Genomic DNA, 20,174 nt, shown 5'->3' on the forward strand with positions numbered 1-20,174 from the left:
CTAGATTCCCCTACCCTCCAAGCAAGACTCTGGACTGTCAATACCAGCTATTACAAGTCACTGTACCTGTGCAGGAAGCTCTGGGTTGAGGTGGAAGGTCAGAGGACTGGGCAGCTGTTCACTAAAGAAAAGAGAAACAGAGAACCATGTAGCATTAAGCCATCCAGTGAGACATCTTATTCCTAAATCTGCTTTGCCAAAGTAACCACAGTTTAACCTTGCTTTACCTGCCAGGTCCCATGCTATGGAAAGGTGGAGAGAGGAAGTCTTCTGTTTTGTTTGTTGTACAAAGTTATTCTGCCATGCACTTTATAGGGACAACTATCCTGTGGTTTGTGTTTAGGCACAGTGAAGACTGGAAGGTCACCAGGATGTAACCCTGCCTTCAGGACATTTACTCTCAGTCCAGATTGGTTTCCTGTATCCAACTTCTTATGATGAGCACACAGAGAAGTGCTTTGAGTCGAGTATTTTGGGGGACAAGATGTTCCTTTAGTGCCCATGTGACTCTGTATCTTTCTCTCTTCTCTTCCCTCCTAAATACCTGTCTTTTCTTTTCCCTCACCTCCCATCCCTACACTTCTTCCCTGACCCCATTCCTGTCTCGTCTCCCCCTCCCCTTTCCCTTCTGTCTGCCCCTAACACCCTACATATTTCAGGCTAAGTGTTCTTTTGTTGTAGTTGTTTTTCAAGACAGGATTTGTTCGTGTAAGAGTCCTGCCTGTCCTGGAACTTGCTTTTTAGTCCAGGTTGGCCTTGAACTCAAGAGATCTGCTTGTCTATGCCTATTCTTCTCTGTATCAGAGTGCTGGGATGAACGGTGTGGCCAGACTCATCACTCATTCCTCAAGGTGCTCCCCTAATGGCAATGTCTTCTCCATTAATCTTCAGTTTCCAGAGCTGGACAGAATGATGTTCTCTGAGGATCTAGTTATGTTTCATAGACAGAGACTACAATCACCACAGTTGAGCTCTTTCTATATGTGCTTTATTAGAGGGCACATGTATAGTGAAGACAAACAAGCAGGCAGGGATGGTGTAGGCAGTAACTGAGGTGACAAGTCTAACAGTTATCTCGTTTGTAATGCTTGTTGTATGGAGTATTGAAGAAGCAGATGGCAGCCTGGCGGTCACAGTTGCAAATGAAGGCCTGACAGGGGTTGTTTTCCTCTGGAGAGAAACAAGAAAGAAGTTGAGTGGAGTCCATGACCCTGCTCCCCATGATTTGCAACCAAAAGACAGTGGTGCATCTAACATCAGTTCAGACTCGGGGTTGAGAGACAGAGCACACAAAAGGACACTGGGCTGTCCAAATTGCAGGAACACACTTATAATAAAAACATCAATTTTTGTGGGCTGGGGAGATGGCACAGTTGGTAAAGTGGTTGCCATACAATCATGAGGATCTGAGCTAAGAACCCAGAGCCCATGTAAAAATCAAGATGTGCTTGGGACATCTGTAACTCTATTGGGAAGTAGGGAGCATGTAAGCCCAAAACTTGTTAGTCAGTCAGGCTGGCTAAAGTTGAGTGTCCTGTTTAGTGAGAGAGAGACCCAGCCTCTAAAGATATGGTGGAGAGTGACTGAAGAGGACACAGGATGTAAACTCATTCCTGTACATAAAAATAAATAAACACAGCTACTTAATCCTAAACCAGGAAAACCACAAATATCAACTACCGCTTCTAAAATTATATGATTTAAGACAAGCCACCTGCTTCTACCTCCTAAGTGCTGGATTACAGGTGTGCACCATCACACTCAATTCATGGAATCTGGAGGTGGAACCCAGGGCTCTGTGCATGCTAGGCAAGCACTCTAACAACTCATCTATATTCCCAGCCCTCTGAATCCTCACCTGTAAATGGGAATGATAAATCTTGCCCTGCACAGGTGTTTACTCCAGTATCTGGCTTATGGTCAATGATGCAGCTCTCAATTGTTTAGTCAATATGGAATCAGTATAACACAGCAGCTAAGAGGAGAGGCTTTAGACAGGCAAGATGGCTCAGGGAATAAAGGCACTTGCTGCCAAGTCTGGACCTAAGTTCCATCCCCAGGACTCACATGCTCGAACGTGAGTAAAGATTCCTTCAGAGACCCACCGGTGTGAAGTTGCACAGGCATGCCTAACCCACAAACATATAAAAACTTTAAATGTTTTGAAAAGGGATTTGAATAATGTAGATGATTGATCCAGAATCAAATGTTATTACTTCTAAGCTGTTGACCTTGGGCATCTGGCCCAGGCTTCCTCATCTTCCCCATCAGGGACCTCTTGTATGGTATTATGAATGTGTTCTGACAAATAAAGCTTGTTTTGAATCAGAAGGTGGAGATAGCCACTACAGACCATAGATTTGGAGGACTGTAGACAGAGAGGAGTCAGGAAGTGGTAAGGTGGGACAGAGAAAGGAATTCAGCCCTTTGAGATGAAGGAATGGGAGAGGAAGGAGGCAACTGGCAGCTTCTCCATGTTCTCTCATCTTTCAGGTTCTTGCACCAATATTTGACTCCTTGTTTTTGACTGATAAAGATTAATTAGATTAAAAAATCATCTGGTGTTCAAATTTGGGAATTTGAACATTCACAATTGAATTCAGGAAACAGCCACTTGCCCAAGGCTTTGCAGCCATGGGCATCTGTAAGAGCTGTTCATGGGAGTTGCACCTGCAGGAGTCACCATGTGGCCAGCTGACTTTTCCTTTTCTTCCCCAAGCCCTCTGAGTGGATCTGGGATTTTCCTGTTGCAGCTTTTCTACAGGAATCTCCACAAGCCCCAAACTCGACAGGCACTTGGGCTCCAAAAACCACTGGAGTTCGTCCCTCACCACTGGCCAGCTCTGCCTTCAGGCATCTCTGTTTTCACTTCCTGCCAATCACATGTGCTGCTTTTGTGCATTCCCTTGTATCTGCCTTTCAGAATGCTGGCTCTTCGGTCACTTTTTCCTGTGGGTTGTGGACTTCCCCTGGACCCTGTCCTCGGGATGTTGACATGTGATCAGGGACAGCTGTTCTCAGCCAGGCTGTGCACCACCTGTGTTCTCTGCCCAGATGTGCTACACGGCAATCTTAGCCTCACACTCCAGTGTCAACATCAGCAGATTTGGGGAGACAACTGGGACTTTTTAAAGGGGGGAATTAGTTAAGAAAGAGAAAGAGAGTTTTTTCCCAGGATATAAATTAGGAAACACTATTATGATGGAGGGAGTTAGGTCTCTGTATGATTCCACAATGGATGTTTTAAAAATGGAAGCCCATGAACTATGGACTGGTTGCTGTGGAGCCCCCATGGGACTGGACTTGGCCCTCTGGATATGGAAGACAGTTGTTTGGCTCAAAGGGTTTGGGGAGCACCCAGGCAGGGGGATCAGGATCTGTTCCTGGTGCATGGGCAGGCCTCTGGGAATCTGGTGCCTGTGGTATGATGCCTTGCACAGCCTTGGTGCAGTGGGAAGGGGCTTGGACCTGCCTAGGTTCAGTGTGCTGGGCTCTGCTGATTCCCAATGGGAGACCTTGATTTGAGGGTTGTGGGGATGTGGGGTGGCTTGGGAGAGAGGGCTGGCGATGGGAGGAGGGAGGATCTGTGGGTGGTATGTGGAGTGAGTCGAAAATTTCTTAATAAAAAATGAATAATAAATAAACAAATAAAATGGAACAATTAAATGAGGGGTAATTAACTTAACTGTGATTTACATAATGTTAAATATAAGCATTATCAGCTTAGTAATTCTTGGTTTATCCCTAAAAAAGTTAGTTGATATCAAGGCCAAATATCAGAAATTGACTGATAATATGCAAGCCTTACAACTACTTACTAAAGAAAAAAAATGCAATTTTGAGTAATAAGTTAGAAGACTTAGGAAAAACTCATTTAAACAGATCATAGAAATATTCAGACAAAGACAGAGGAATTTAAGAGAAAACCAATATTACCATCACATTATGAAATTAGAAAGAAACAGCCCAAAGTTATCAAAAAACTCAACCTTAATTTATCCAGTCACCAAACAGGAAGAACTATCAAATGACAGGAATCCCCAAGGCTGTGTAAGAGCTGACTGGATTCCTGTGGAAATGTTAGATTTGAAAAGATTTAAGGAAGAGATAGTCTCATATGGTAGCATTCTCCTTTTATGAGTCAGATGTTAAATTCATGGTCAACTAGTAACAGTATTATCCCACAAAAATGGAAAGATTTGGTTCTAAAAGTATTGGAACCTGGTCCTCAATTACAGTGAAGGACCTGGTGGGAAGATGAGGTTGAGGCTATTGAATAATGAAGTAGGGATTGGGGTGTAGAAATGTCCCAAGACTAGCTGCTTGGAGAGGGTGATTATGCTGATGTATAAAGACAGTCTATATATGATGACCATATCTTGGCTCTATGGCATGAAGCAGCTTTGAATGCTTGTGACAGAGTTGAAGAACTTGGAAAGAAAACTGTGTCATTTACTACTAAAGGTATACAGGGCCCAAAAGAAAAGTTCACTAATTTTTCACGAGTTTTGACTTCATCTGCAAATAGAATGATACCAAATCCATAAGCTAGATAAATAATAATTAAATCATTGCATGTGAAAATGCTAATTCTCAATGTAAAAGAGTAATTAGGCCTTTAAAGGCAAGACCAGCACCCACACAGGAATGGATAAAAGATACAATCAATATTGAATCTTATAATCATGTTGATGCTTGATAGGAGAGATGATTTCTAGAGGCTTGAAGAATAATCAAAATGTCAGATGCTTTAATTGTGCTAAACAAGTTCACCTAAAAAGGATTGTAGATAGGGAATTCCTAGAAACAATTATTTTTTTAGGAATAATCCAAACAGAAAGTCTCTGCTTTGTGGAGAAGATAAAGCAAAGACAGAACCTGGAACAATAAATGCAAATCAACAAGGCCATTGGAAAAATCTTGGACGGGGGATGCTTGTGGGCCCTCATGTCAAATTTGGTTTAGGCATTCCCTATCAATTTGTGGAAACTCTTCCTAGAGCAAATTAAATTCATAATGACTATTGAAAAAAAAAAACAAAAAAACCATACTGCTCTGGATTAAATAATAACTTTAGAAGATAGAACAAAAACTCCAGGTAAAACCATAAAGCAAATATTTTGGCAAACTTCTTTACATGATCAAGACCAAAGTTAAAAAATATGAATAAATGACATTGTAATTGAGGGTCTTGTAGACACCAGGGGCAGATATAACAATAATGACACCAAAATCTTGGCATCCAAATTGGCCTCTTCAGGAGGTAAATGTTCAGCTTTTTGGGATTGGAACTTTATCTCAGGTAAAATAAAGTCAAGATATGCCAGAAGGACAGAGAGGAAAATTAGAGCCATAATTGGCTAACATAGGAAAAGATTTATGGGGATGTAATTTGTTACAGCAATGAAATGCCCAGATTAATATTCCTCCAATCTCAGGAACAAATCATAAACTAACAAATGTTTCTGGGACAAATATTAAAAAGTATTGTGAAGATCAGTCACTGACCATTCAGGTTGTTCATAAACAGGGCACAAAAAAAATCCTGATCTTTCAAAGTTACCAACAGCCCTACCTTTAAAATAGTTAACAGACAGACCTATCTGGGTGAACCAATGGCCTTTGACATCATAAGTATTACAGGCCTTAGAACAATGGGTACAGGTGTAGTTACATAGTCAACATATTGAAGAATCAACTAATCCTTGAAATTCTCCTATATTTGTCATTAAGAAGAAATCTGAAAAATGGAGGATTCTAATAGATTTGAGAGCCAAAAATTAAGTAATTCAGCTGATAAGGTCTCTACAGCCTGGAATTCCTTTGCCTTCTCTGTTACCTCGAGGATGGTCTATTATAGTGATTGATTTAAAAGACTGTTTCTTCACTATGCCTTTACAAGAGCAGGATAGAGAAAAATTTGCCTTCATATTGCCTACTTATAATAATTTCCATCCCATTAAAAGATATCAGTGGAAAATTCTCCCAAAAGGGATGCTAAAATGACCTAACCTGTACCAATATTTTTGATGACTGTCATTGGAAATATTTCATAATCAGTTTCCTCCATCTAGAATTCACCATTATATGGATGATATCTTACTAGGTGATTCAAAATAGATACCTTAGAGAAAATGTTTGAAGAACTAAAGAAAATTTTACCTTGTTGGGGATTACAAATTGCTCCCAAAAATATAAAGAGGGCAACTATTAATTACCTAGGATATAAAACAGGTTTACAAAAAAATTCAACCCCAAAAGGTACTAATCAGTAGAGATCAATTGCAGACTCTTAGTCTTAGCATGGTGACATTACCTGGCTACAGCAATAATCGGATTAACAACCCAAGAATTAACTAATTTATTTCAAACCTGACAAGGTGACAAAGACTTAAATAGTCCAAGTGGCACAGCCACATCTGAAAGAATGGCAGAAGTCATAAAGGCAACACAGCTGCTTGACAACGATCCAGCAGAGCTGAGCCACATGATGGCTGCCATGCCACCTTTGGTTTTCATCTCCACCTGTTACATACTTGGGGCACTTTTAATATTTGTACAATTTGGGGATATTATATTGATGGAAATACCTTATGAATCATTTATGCCTTCTCCTAGGAATGCTGCTTCTAAGCTTACCCAGGAAAGTCCTGAACATACTATTCCTACCACCACCACCACCACCACCACCACCACCACCACTTTGAGGGAGATATCCTTATCTACTTAAAGGCCTTCCTTTTGCCTTGGAGGTTGTGACACATAAAGAAGCCAGAGGTCTCTTCATGTGGCTATGAGACATTCTTGAAACATCTGTCTCTGTACTTACACTGGAACAATATATTCAAAACAAAGTAAAATTATAAAGGTCAACAAGATCTGGTGGGCTAGAGGAGTTGGTCACAGCTCAGATTACAAGCCTCTTCCCACTGTACACTCAGACAATTATGTGGCATACAACTCTGCCCCACATGGAGACATACTGATGAGCAAAGAATGGAGTGGAAAGATGATAAAAGTATAAGAAGTCAGGACCTCCCTCTCTTAAAAGTTAGAACCACTATAATGTCAAGGAACAACAGAATGCCAAATTCTATAAAGATATAAAATATAAACATTGCATTATGCCAGGATTTGAATAAAAACAGCAGCAGCTTTAGCCTGAGGATTTTCCCTGAGCACTCTGACCACTAAGAATTAGTAATACACTGCCTGAGACATGGCAAAATGCCCAGGTTGGTTGAAGATTTTGTTTTGGTCTAGTGTCCTTGAAGCAACCAAAACAACCAGCCTGAGCACAGGCTGTCATATGCCCCTAGATTCTCAAAAATTGGGTTATGGGTTTTATGCGTGAGAATGATAACTGTTTATTAATGATGTCAAAACTTGAGGGAAAATGATTGGAAATGATAACTCTGTTCAGTCATAGTTTATTAATGATGACTAAAAGATGAGCAAAAGGAAGTGAAACACATGTCGCAAAACAAAAATAATATGATCTATGTTTTGGAACATCAAGAATGTATTCCTGCTAACTAAATTCTGTATAAATAAAGAAACACTCTGGCTATTAGTCAGTCAGGCTGCAAGATTCTCCTGACCACCATGGCTTGGCTCATTTCTTACACCCTCTGCGGACCTATCCACCACCAGGGATAGCTCCCAGCATCCAAGAAAATAATAAGCTGAGGCAGAGAGAATTATCTTTGGCAGAAAACAAATTACAGGATGCACATGTGGATTGTTTGGATCCAGAGCTTAATTGTACTCTGGTTATTCAATCTTCCCTGCATTCTCCAATAGGAAGGTAAATACAGGGAGAAAATAATATCTTATAATGGGTATTTTTTACCACACAAACAGAGTAAAACATTAAAGACCTATGTAGAAAAGGTTTCTGAGTTGAATCTAAAAGGAAAATTGAGGCTTTGTCAATTGGCAGGAATAGACCCAGCAGAAATTGTAGTACCTTTTATTATTGTGGAAATTTCCTCTTCATGGACAGAAAATGAACATTGGCAAAGAGCTTACAGTAGTTTTTTGGGAGAGACTAGCAATAAACATTCCAAAAGTAAGAGAATTCAGTTTATAATGACAGCTAACTGGATCTTTCCTCACATTGTACAGGGAACACCAATATCTGTAGCCCTTATGTTCCATATTGGTCCAAACAAAGCAGGTATTAATAGATTTCCAGAACATCTTAATATAGTTATTGACTCTCAATATTAAGAAAGAGTTGTTTTTTTACACTTGATCTTAGCCAAAAGTTATGTAGAACTGAATAGTATTGTAAAATAGAATAAATAAAAGAAAAAAATCTAACAATAAAAAAAGAATAAATAATTACAATAAAAAAGAAAGAGTTGTTTTACATATTAAATTGCTAAATTTATTCCAGATGATTCATAATTGATTTTGTTGTTTATTCAGTTACAAGATAACCAGAATTAAAAATCATCCCTTATATACAATATATATCATATCCCACACTGGTCCACCAGGTCCCCTAGCACAAGATAATGATGAAACTGATCAACTATTGGTAGGAAATGTGCTAGAGGCCTCAGAATTTCATAAGAAACACAATGTCAAGAGCAAGGGCTTGAAACAGTTTTTTTTTCCATCACTTGGCAACACGTCATGGACATTATAATGAAATGTCCTGCTATTTTTTTTTTATTACCAAACTCTACTATCTGCAAACTAACCAAAAGGGTAAATGAAATTTGGCAGATAGGTGTATTTCATTTTGGAGTGTTTTGGAAATTAAAAGATGTACTCCATACCATACATACATATTCAGGATTTCAAAAGGAAAATCCTATGAGTTTGAAAAGGCTGATTGTGTAATCACACATTTGTTAGAGGTTATGATGACAATCATGGGAATATCTGTACAAATTAAGACTGACAATGCTCCAGCATATGTCTCTAGAAAAAATAAACAGTTTTTTGCATATTACAAAATAAAACGTATTACAGGTATACCACACAATCCTACATGGCAAGCAGTTATAGAAGAATCTAATTGAACTCTAAAAGATATGCTTAATAAAAAGAAAGCAGTAATAAAGACCTGCATAAATAGATTGCAAAGTGTTTTATTAACGTAAGTTTTCTAAATGTTAATGAGAATGAATAGACAGCTGTGGACAGACATTGGATAATAGAAAAAAACTGCTGAATTAAACCATCCTATATACTTTAAAGAGGTACTAACCCCAAAATGAAACCAGAATATGTGTTATATTGGGGAAGAGGTTTTACTTTTGTTTTCTCAGGAGAACAAAAATAAGGATACCATCAAAATTGATAAAGATTACATTTGAACAAGAGAGACTTATTTTTTTTTTCTGAGACAGGGTTTCTCTGTGTAGCTTTGGATGCTGTCCTGGAACTCACTCTGTAGCCCAGGCTGGTCTCAAACTCACAGAGATCTGCCTGCCTCTGCCTCCCAAGTGCTGGGATTAAAGGCGTGCACTACCACCGGCCAGCCAAGAGAGACTTCTTGTTTAGAAGAGGTGATAGTTCATCAAACAGCATGACCATTCAATCTAAACTAACTTATAAGACTAAAAATGCTTTTCATTTGATCTGATATAACTTGCCAAAAGGGAAACTCCCCAAAGGTAGGGTTGGGGGCAGGGTTTTATTTTTGTCTTTCCAGACAGGGTCACCTAAAGATGCCATTACCCCCCAAAAAAAATAGGAAGCAATTTTAAGAACATGACACCCACATTCCCATAGGTGGGATGGGTAGTTTTAGGTCATCCAGTGGGTTATGGATATCTGTCATTATTTAGGGGGTTTGGTTACAAGTTGTTAATGGTGATGGTCAGGAAAAAGGTTAACAAAGGAGATCAGGTTCAGAGATCATGTTCTGAAAAGAAAAAGGGGGATATATAAATGATAGGATAAAAATGTAAATTATTGAGTCTACTTTTAAACCAAAAAAGAAACTACTAGCCCTAAATATTTGACATTGATGTGGATTTTTTAATATTGATGCAAATTTAAGGTTATTTTTGTTATAATATATTGTACAAACCTTACTATTCTTGTTCAAGGTATTGTACCTATACAGTTCATTTAACAATGTAATGTAAATATCTAGTCCTTGAACACCATTATTACAAATTATTTAGGATAATAAAAAAATACAGGTTAATAATTAGCCCTCTATTACAATCAAACTTGCAGTCATGTTAAGTATGTTTTGAAGTCAAACAGAGATATATTTTAGATAGACAGGTGGTCTTCAAACACTTCAGAGATACTAAATATGGCATTTAAGATGTTTCAATAACATAATTTTTTTAAGTGACAATGAGACATGTCTGCTCCTAGCAGGACCAATCTACTTCAGAGAAGATTATGGACATCAAAGAAACTCCATATGTTGTTTACTTTCTTCATGGCAAAGCTTAGCCACTAGGCCCAAAGCTGCCTTTGCCTCAACAGCTGACAGTATGCTGTCCAAATTGAACAAGCAGGACACAAAAGAAAGTGACTGCCAACCTTTGCAAAGACAAGGTAGGACAGCCCTTTAAAAGTCCTGTTTCACAGAAAAGTCTGTCAGATGTTCTAGACCCGTAGGATGAAGAAGGACGTCCCAAGGTTACAGAGGAACCTCGGGGGACTGTTTCTGTCATTTCTTAGTTTTTTACTCTGCACTTCCAGCACTTAGTTGTTTGCTCTGCACTTCCTGTTTACTCAGGTAATATTTTCTTCTCAGGTCTCTGAAGGAGTGGAAGACTGGACAGTTATAGTTATAGTTTTCCTTACTAACAAATTCACCTCACAAAAGAGATGTAAAGTGTGTAAGTTTGAGAGATATAAAAAGATAGTTTTGGGTTGGTAATGCAAGTTAGGGTACAAAATAAATTAGGTAAAGCACTTTGAACTTACCAACAAAAGATAGATAATGGAGTATTTTTTTCTCAATTTGGCAAATGCAAATGGACTAGACATTGTTAATGTAATTATTGCCTGTATATATTTGTATATAGTTACTGTACTTATTGTATATGGTTTTAATATGTTAGTTAAAAAAACCCTTCCTTTTTGCTTAGACAAAAACAAGGAAATGTCATGTGATATTTTGATTGTGTTCTAACAAATAAAACTTGCTTGGAGTCAGAGGGCGGAGCTAGCCACTAGCTAACCAGAGAAGTTTGGAGGACTCTAGACAGAATAGAAACAGGAAGTGTCAAGGCATGGCTGAGAGAGAATTTCATCATTTTGGAAGGAGGAGCGGAAGAGGTAGGAAGCAACTGGCAGCTGTTCCGTTCACTGATCTTCTGGTTCTTACACTAATATGTGAATCCTGTTTTTTTATTAAAAAATATTAATTAGATTACCGCATCAGACCTCATCCATATTTTAGTATCTACCTGATAAGGCTGTTGTAATGTCAAATGGGACCAAGTAAATGACTGCTAAGTGGTCACTGTCCTTGTTACTTCTGCCCCTTGCAAAGACGCCCAGGAGTAAGCAGAATTCAGAGGTTCCCATAGGGTAAACCTACCACTCCAGGTGATCTCACTCCCAGAACATATGTATAAGTAGGAGCTGGTGTAGGGGTTCCTTATGAGGACTGCACAGTTTTCCAGGTTATCGACCTAAGCAAGGCAGTTGTCATGAATCTGGCAGCACCTGGAGAGAGGAAGGAACAACTAAGAAAGGAGAATGGACCTGCAGGTGGTCAATTCTCCCCTCCAGTCTTTCTGAAACAGGTGAGGATGATTTAACATGATGTTCCAGAACAAATTGTCCTATGACTTGAAATCTATGATTTCTATTAAGCATATATTTATTGAAAGCAACTTCTGTGGAGTGTGATGGTGTCTACAATTAATTCTAGTACTTGGGAGGCAGAGGCAGATGGATCTCTGAGTTTGAGATCAGCCAGAATATATAAGTGGGATCCTGTATCAAAAACGGTGATTTTGAAGAAAGTTGTAGGAGTTCAGTGAAATTACACTTTCTGAACTTTTGGTGACTTTGTTAAGCCAAGGCTGACACTCTGATGGGAGCTGAGATGGTTGGCCATGCCCTAGACTAGTGACTGAGGGCAGCATTACCCACTATTAACACCTCACACATTCTGCTTGGGGGACCACTAGATACAGCGTCCTCTTGAACTGATTTCTTTGCATGACAAGAGGGGAAAATACATGCTAAGGATGGTGATGCCCACCTTTAATCCCAGCACTCAGGAGGCAGAGGCAGACGGATCTCTGAGTTCAAGGCCAACATGGTCTCTAGAGAGAGTTCAAGGACAACTAGGGCTACATAGAGAACCTCTTTATGGGAAAAATAAACAAAGAAAGAAAAATAAATAATAATAAACAACACAACACATACAATGATTGGTGAATATGCATGTCTCCTATTCATCCCTCATGAGATGCTCTGCTTGTGTCTGGTCCCCAATACAGACACTCCAGTGTCCCACCAAGTGGATCACTCACCTGTCTAAGTCTTCCACTGGGTTGAAGAATTTCAAGAATCCACAATAGCAGCCATAGTAGTTGTACTCTGGAAAGGGATTAATCAAAGGAAGGGTGCACTGGAGCATATTGCTGAACTGCCAAACAGCCTGAGAGCTGATGCTCTGTGCAGTAGTTCCTGCTGCAAGAATACACAGCACACTCAATCAGTCCCAGTTGACTTTATCAAGGATCTGATGCATGCCTTCTAACTTCCTCCTTGACTCCTACCGGGGAGAACAGTGAATAGAGGTGTTTTTGTTTTTTTTTGTTTGTTTGTTTGTTTTTTTTTTTTTTTGTGTGTGTGTGTGTGTGTGTGTGTGTGTGTGTGTGTGTGTGTGTGTGTGTGTGCTTGCCCCAACACAGGTGAAAGCAAGCACTTGGGAGCACTCATAAATGTCATGCTACACATGAGGAGGTCAGAGCACAGATTTGGGGAGTTGGGTTTTCTCCCTCTACTATGTAGGTCTTGGAGACCAAACTCAGGTCACCAGGCCTAAGAGGAAAGTGTCTACTTGTTTGAGACAGAGTTGCTTGGTAACCCAGTCTAGCCACCAACTCTGTGGCAACTTTCTGGCCTCAGCCTCCCCAGTGTTAGGATTATAAATGTACTCCACTGTACCAGGCGGGGCTGACTCCTCAGGACTAAGTACTATAGACATTGCCTTTTGCCTTGCTTGCCTCCTCATTTCTCACTGTCAGGACAGACAGACACCACACTGTGACCTGCCCTGTGGTCCCTGTGTTGAGGAGCTGAGAACACTCTCCACTCAGCAACCAGGGACAAACTGACCTCTTAGATCAATAACCCAACGACCAAACCATCTCTTGAGTTTGAAAGCTGCCCCATCCCTACTCAAGCCTAGGTGAAACCCTAGCCTTAGCCAGCAGTGGGATTCATCACAGTTCTAGCTCAGACCTTGAGCCAGAGAGGCAGCCAACACATGCTCACTGTTTATACTGGAAGAATTAGAAGGAATCTGTTGTATGGCCATGCACAGCTCATAGACAAGGATAATGGTCAGATCATCATTGTAAAGTCAGCATTTGACACAACAAAGTGTTCATCAGCTGAGGAGTAGGTAAATGACCAGGATTCAGAATACATTGGGATACTTGATCACCATTAAAATAAAGGAGGAGCCAGGTACAGTGAAAGACACACTTTGTAATCCCAGCTCTCGAGAGGCTGAGGCAGGTGGATAAGAAGTTCAAGGTTACCTGGGGACAGTGTCATAGGACTTTAATCCCAGCACTCTGGAGATAGAGGCAGGTGGAATCTGAGATCAAAGCTAACCTAATCTATAGAGTGAGTTCCAGGACAGATGAGAGCCATGTTTAGAAAAAATAAGTTGCAGAAGCAAGTGTGGCATGTATGCAATCCTAACACTTGGAAGGTGAGGCAGAAAGCTTTTAATCTGGACATAATGTTGAGTTGGAGGACATCCTGAGCCACATCATAACATCAGGGAAATAAAGTTATCATCAGGGCTGGAGAGATGGCTCTGCAGTCAGGAGCACTTGCTGCACTTGCATAGGACCCAGGCTCGGTTCCAGCACCCACATGGCAGCTCACTACTGTGTATGACCCTAGTTCTGGAGGATCAGATCCCTCCTCTTACCTCTGTAGACACTGCTCAAACAGTTTACAGACACACATGCAGGCAAAACACTCAAACACATAAAGTAAGATAAAAAAATTTTAATTACAAGAAAATCCAATTTAAGGGCACCTAAGTTCCAGGGAAATACATTCCAGGGCTTATGGCAGAGGCAGAAGGGGCTTTCTTTGCATAGGTCAGTGAATGTAGTGGACTTTTCTAAGGGATCGTCTGACTTAGAGGGTAAAGGTGCCAGCTGTTGTGAACATGGGGTGAGCATGGAACTCCAACCCACAGGCTATTAGACCCCAACAGGAACCTCAAACCAGAACTTGAGGCATGACCAGCAAGGTTTACATTGAGGAAAAGAGAGATGGGGGGCACCCAGAGGGGACAAGGGTCCTACTTGTGAGCAGAGTGACCAGCAGAAGGAGTTTCATCCTCAGTGAGGGGAGGACTCAAGTGTCTTCTCTCTTTAGAGTCCTGTAACTGTGCTCTGACAGTGTCCAGCCAGCACACGGGCCCTGGGGCTACTGTATGTGTAGCACAGAAGTAGAATATGTGCACCCTCATACACAGTCCTGACCTGCAGAGCTGCTGTAGATGGTGACAGAGCCTGAATCAGTGCTGTCACAGAGACAAAGAGAAAGGGCTAGCTCAACACCCCAACCAGCTCAAGTCAGTGACTGGCAAAGTACCAAGTCCCTCCCCCGTATATGCTTTGATGTCTTAGATGATATAGATATTGCTGCTGTGGTTGGATCTGAGAGATGCTGATAATGATGTGTGGTCCCCAGGACAAGTAGCTAGACCCAGCAATCCTCCATGTTAACTGTATAAGAAATCTGTTAAGTTTGTCTCAAGAACCTGAGACAGCCTTTGAGGTAGATTCCAGTTTCAAATTAGAACTTTAATTAAATAATTAATTAATGTGTCTGTGTGAGTGTGAGAGACAGAAACAGAGAGAGAGCACTTGTATGTACATGTGGAAGTCAGAGGACAACTCTGTGGAGTCAGGTCTCTCCTTCTTCCTTTAAATGGGTTCCAGGAATCAAACTCAGGTCTAGAGGCTTGCATCATATGCTGCATCTTACTAGCCCACAAACGCCATTTGAAAATTGGGAATGCAGCAGATGGTGGTGGTGGTGCACACTTTAATGCCTTTAATGTCAGCACTCAGAGGGCAGAGGCAGGCGAATATCTCAGTTGGAGGCCAGCCTGGTCTACAGAGTAAATTCCAGGACAGCCAGAGGTAAACAAAGAAACCCTGTCTCAAAAAAAACTAAAAAATAAAACTAAAAAAGGAAGAAAGAAAGCAAATGCCTAACAGATGTGCCCACAGGCCAATATGATGCAGGCAATCCTTCAGCTGAGGCTCTCCCTACCCAGTGTGTGAAGCTGACAATCAACCATTGCAGGGGCTGGAGAGATGGCTCAGCACAGAAGAGCACTTTCTGCTCTTGCTGTGGCCCGGACTTCAATTCTCAGAAACATATGGTGGCTGCTGGCCCAATGCCCTCTGGCCTCTGTGTCTAGTCATCTCTCATGTTCCCTCTAACTTAGCACCCCAGCACACCCTTTTCCCCAATTCTCACCTCTTCCCTGGGTATAAGTCACATGGTGTTAAGTTGAGTTTGTTGTCTCCATACTCACGATCCCCTACACTTCCAGCAGTATTCTGTACAGTCGCTACTAGCTATTACCAGCCACTGAGCCTGGGCAAGAGGCTCTATTGCTCACCAGATTGAACCTTGGGAGGGGCGAGGCCTGAGCTTTAGGACACAAGTGAGGATGGAGTTGAGGGTTGAAAGGCAGAGGACTGGGCTGCTGTTCACTAAATGAAAAGAGAGACTGAGAACCACACAGCCTTAAACCAGCCAATGATACATCTTATTCCTAAATCTGCTTTGCCAAAGTAATCAGAGTTTAACCTGGCTTTACCTTCTAGGTCCCATGCTATGAAAAGGTAGAGAGAGGAAGTCTTCTGTTTTTCTTGTTGTAAAAAGTTAGGCTGCTGTGTACTTTAGCAGGATAACTATCCTGTGTTGTGTGTTTAGGCAAAGTGAAGACTGGAAGGTCACAGGATGTAACCCTGCCTTCAGGACATTTACTCTCAGTCCAGATTGGTTTCCTGTATCCAACTTCTTATGATGAGCACACACAGCAGAAGTGCTTTGAGTCCAGTATTTTTGGAGACAAGATGTTCCTTTAGTGCCCATGTGACACTGCTTCTTTCTCTCTTCTCTTCCCTCCTACACACCTGTCTTCTCTTCCCGCCCCCAAATCCCTATGCCTCTTTCCTGTCCCCATCCCTGCCTGATCTACCCCTTCTCTTCCCTTCTGTCTGGCCCTAACTCGCTACATATCTCAGGCTGAATTTTCTTTTGTTGTAGTTGTTTTTCAAGACATGGTTTGTTTGTATAATAGTCCTGCCTGTCCAGGAACTTGCTTTTTAGACTGGGTTGGCCTAGAATTCAAGAGATCTGCTTGCCTATGCCTATTCTTCTCTGTATCAGAGTGCTGGGATGAACAGCATGGACAGGCTCATAACTCACTCCTCAAGGTGCTCCCCTAATGGCAATGTCTTTTCTATTAATCTTCAGCCTCCAAGACTAGACAAAATGATGTTCTCTGAGGATCTAGTTATGTCTGGTATACAGAGAATACAATCGCCAAAGCTGAGTTCTTTCAATAGGTTCTTTATTAGAGGGTACAGCGTATAATGAAGACAACCAGGGAGATGGGGATGGGGTAGGCAGTAACTGAGGTGACAAGTCTAACAGTGAACTCCTTTGTGCTACTTGTTGTATGGAGTCTTGGAGAAGCAGATGGCAGCCTGGTGGTCACTGTTGCAGATGAAGTCCTCACAGGGGTTGTTTTTGTCTGCAGAGAAACAAGAAAGAAGTTGAGTGGAACCCATGACCCTGCTTCCTATGATTTGTATCCAAAATAAATTGGTGGTCCTCCCATCTGTGTAGACTCAGGGTTGAGAGACAATGCACAGGAAATACATTGGATTGGTCAAATGCTGGAACACACTTATAATAAGAACATTACTTGTTGTGGGCTGGGGAGATGGCACAGTTGATAAAGCGGTTGACATACAATCATGAGGGCCTGACCTAGGATTCCCAGAGTCCATGTAAAAAGCAAGATGTGGGCCTGGAAAATAGCTCAGCAGTTTAGAGCTCTGGCTGCTCTTCCAGAGTACCTGGTTCAATTCTCAGCACCCACAAGGCAGCCCACAACTGTCTGTAACACCAGTTGCAGGGGATCTGAAACACTCAAGCCAATGTACATAAAATAAAATGAAGTATATTTTTAAAAAGCAAGATACCGGGTGGTGGTGCCACATGCCTTTAATCCCAGCCTTTGGAAGGCAGAGCCAGTCGGATCTCTGTGAGTTCAAGACCAGCCTGGTGTACAGAATGAGATCCAGGATAGGCACCAAAACTAGAGAGAGAAACCCTGTCTCGAAAAAAAAAATTAATTAAATAAATAAAATAAAAATCAAGACATGGTTGGAGCATCTGTAACTCTACTGGGGATGTGGGGAGCACAAATGCCCAAATTTTGTTGGTCAGTCAGGCTAGCTAAAGGTGAGCGTCCTGTTTATTGAGAAACCCAGCTGTAGGTGGAGTTTTTCATCATAACCACTGGCTCCCCAAATAGCTACACAAAGAGTCCTTATTAATTATACATGCTCCATCAATATCTCAGGCTTGTTACTGGCTTACTCTTATATTTTAAACTAACCCATATTACTAATCTACCCTCTGCCATGTAATGTTACCTTCTTTCAACACAGCACATTCATCTTGCTTCTCTCTACATCTCTCTAGTCTCTTCCAACTCCTTCTTCCCAGCATTCTCTCTGCCTGAAAATCCTGCTTAGCTATTGGCCAATCAGCTCTTTGTTAATCATGAGAGCAATACATATTTAGTGTACAAGGATTGTTCCACAGCACCCAGCCTCTAAAGACACGGGAGAGAGTTAACTAAAGAAGACAGGAGATGACAACTCATTCCTATACATATAAAGAAATAAACATATATTTAATTTAAAACCCAGAAAACTACAAATATAAAATATCACATATAAAACTATATGATTTAAGGCCAGGTAGTGGTGGTGCACACCTTTAATCCCAGAACTCGGGAAGCAGAGCCAGGTGGATCTCTGTGAGTTCAAGCCCAGCCTGGTCTACAGAGCAAGATCCAGGACAGGTACCAAAAATATTTAGAGAAACCCTGTCTCAAGATAAAAATTATATGATTTAAGACAGTCCTCCTGCCTCTACCACCCAAGTGGTCGTATTACAGGTATGCATTATCACACTCAATTCAGGGGTTCTGGAGGTAGAACCCAGGGCTCTGTGAATACTAGGCAAGCACTCTAGCGAATGGGCTGTATTTCCAGCCTTCTGAATTCTCACCTGTAAAATGGGAATGATAAATCTTGCCCTGCATAGGTGTTTACTCCAGTATCTGGCTTATAGTCAATGATTCAGCTCTCAATTGTTTAGTCAATATGGAATCAGTATAACACAGCAGCTAATAGGAGAGGCTTTGGACAGGCAAGATGGCTCAGGGAAGAAAGGCACTTGCTGCCAGGTCTGAACCCAAGTCCATCCCCAGGACTCAATTGGTCGAAGAGGAAAACAGACACGTTGTCCTCAGACCTACACACCTGTGTTGTAGCAGAGGTATGCCTCCCCAGAAATACATAAAATCTTAAAATGTTTTTTAAAAGAGGCTTTGGAATGGTGTAGATCTGTGTTCCACAACCAAATGCTATCACTTCTAAGCTGGGTGACCTTGGGCAAGTGACCCTGCCTTCCTCATCTGCCTCATCAGTGACCTCATCTATATTTTAGTATCTACCTGATAAGACTGTTGTGAGGTCAAATGAGACCAAGAAATGACTGATAAATGATAAATGTCCTTGTTACTTCCCTGTCCTTTCCAAATCCACCCAGGGCCAGTCAGAATCCAGAGGTCCTGGGTGGTAAACCTACCTCTGCAGTTGACCTCATTCCCAAAGAATGAGTATGTGTAGGAGCTGGTGTAGGGGTTGTCTATGAGGAATTTGCAGCTTTACAGCTTCTTTGCCTGAGTGTAGCAGTGGTCGTGAGTCCTGCAGCACCTGGAGAGAAGAAGGAACAGCTGAGGGAGGACTATGGACCTACAGGAGGTCAGTTCTCACTTGCAGCCTTTCTCAAATGTGTCAGCATGACTTAACCACAATGTTCCAGAAGAAGTCGTCCTGAGGCTTGAGAATCTGTGATATCTATTAAGCATATATTTATTGAAAGTAAGTTCTCTGGAGTGTTGTGGTGCCCACCATTAATCCCAGTATTTGGTATGAAGAGGCAGATGGATCTCTGAGTTCAAGTCCACCATGGTCTCCAGAAGGAATTCCAGGAAAACTAGGGCTACACAGAGAACCCCTATCTGGAAACAAACAAACAAACACAAATAAAGAAAGAAACAAAACAAAATATATGATGTTTGGTGAACATGCATGTCTCCTGTTCATGCCTCATGAAATGCTCTGCTTGTGTCTTGTCCCCACCTAACTCCAAAACTCCAATCTCCCACATGGATCACTCACTGTCTAACTCATTCACCGTGGCATCTGAACCCCCAACCAAAGCCACAAAAGCAGCCATAGTTGTTGTACTCCGACAAGAAATCATTTCCATGCATGGTGCACTTGATCACATTGTCGAACTGACACACAACCCGGGGGCTGATGCTGTGTGCAGTGGCACCTGCTGCAAGAATGCACAGCAACTCCATCAATTCCATTTGGTTTTACCAGGGGTCTGATGCCTGCCTGCTAGCTTCCTCCTGCCTCCTACCATCTGATGCATCAGGAGAGCAGTGTATAGAGGGGTGTGTGTGTGTGTGTGTGTGTGTGTGTGTGTGTGTGTGTGTGTGTACTTGCCTGCACACAGGTTCACAAGCATGCACTTGGGAGCATTCATAAGTCATGCTACACAAGAGGAAGTCAATGGACAGTTTTAGAGAGGTGGTTTTATTCCTCCACTATGTAGGTCTTGGAGACCAAACTCAA

General features: G+C 41.4%; 2 pseudogenes; both read right to left on the reverse strand.

Annotated features, from left to right (window-relative positions):
* Positions 1-1,019: 1,019 nt before the first annotated feature.
* LOC102924111 (phospholipase A2-like) lies at positions 1,020-14,535 on the reverse strand (annotated as a pseudogene).
* A 2,336-nt stretch (positions 14,536-16,871) lies between these two features.
* Positions 16,872-19,906, reverse strand: LOC121825498 (phospholipase A2-like; annotated as a pseudogene).
* Between the last annotated feature and the right edge of the window lie 268 nt (positions 19,907-20,174).

The sequence above is a fragment of the Peromyscus maniculatus genome, chromosome 23 (assembly GCF_049852395.1).
Source record: "Peromyscus maniculatus bairdii isolate BWxNUB_F1_BW_parent chromosome 23, HU_Pman_BW_mat_3.1, whole genome shotgun sequence".
NCBI classification, from domain to species: domain Eukaryota; kingdom Metazoa; phylum Chordata; class Mammalia; order Rodentia; family Cricetidae; genus Peromyscus; species Peromyscus maniculatus.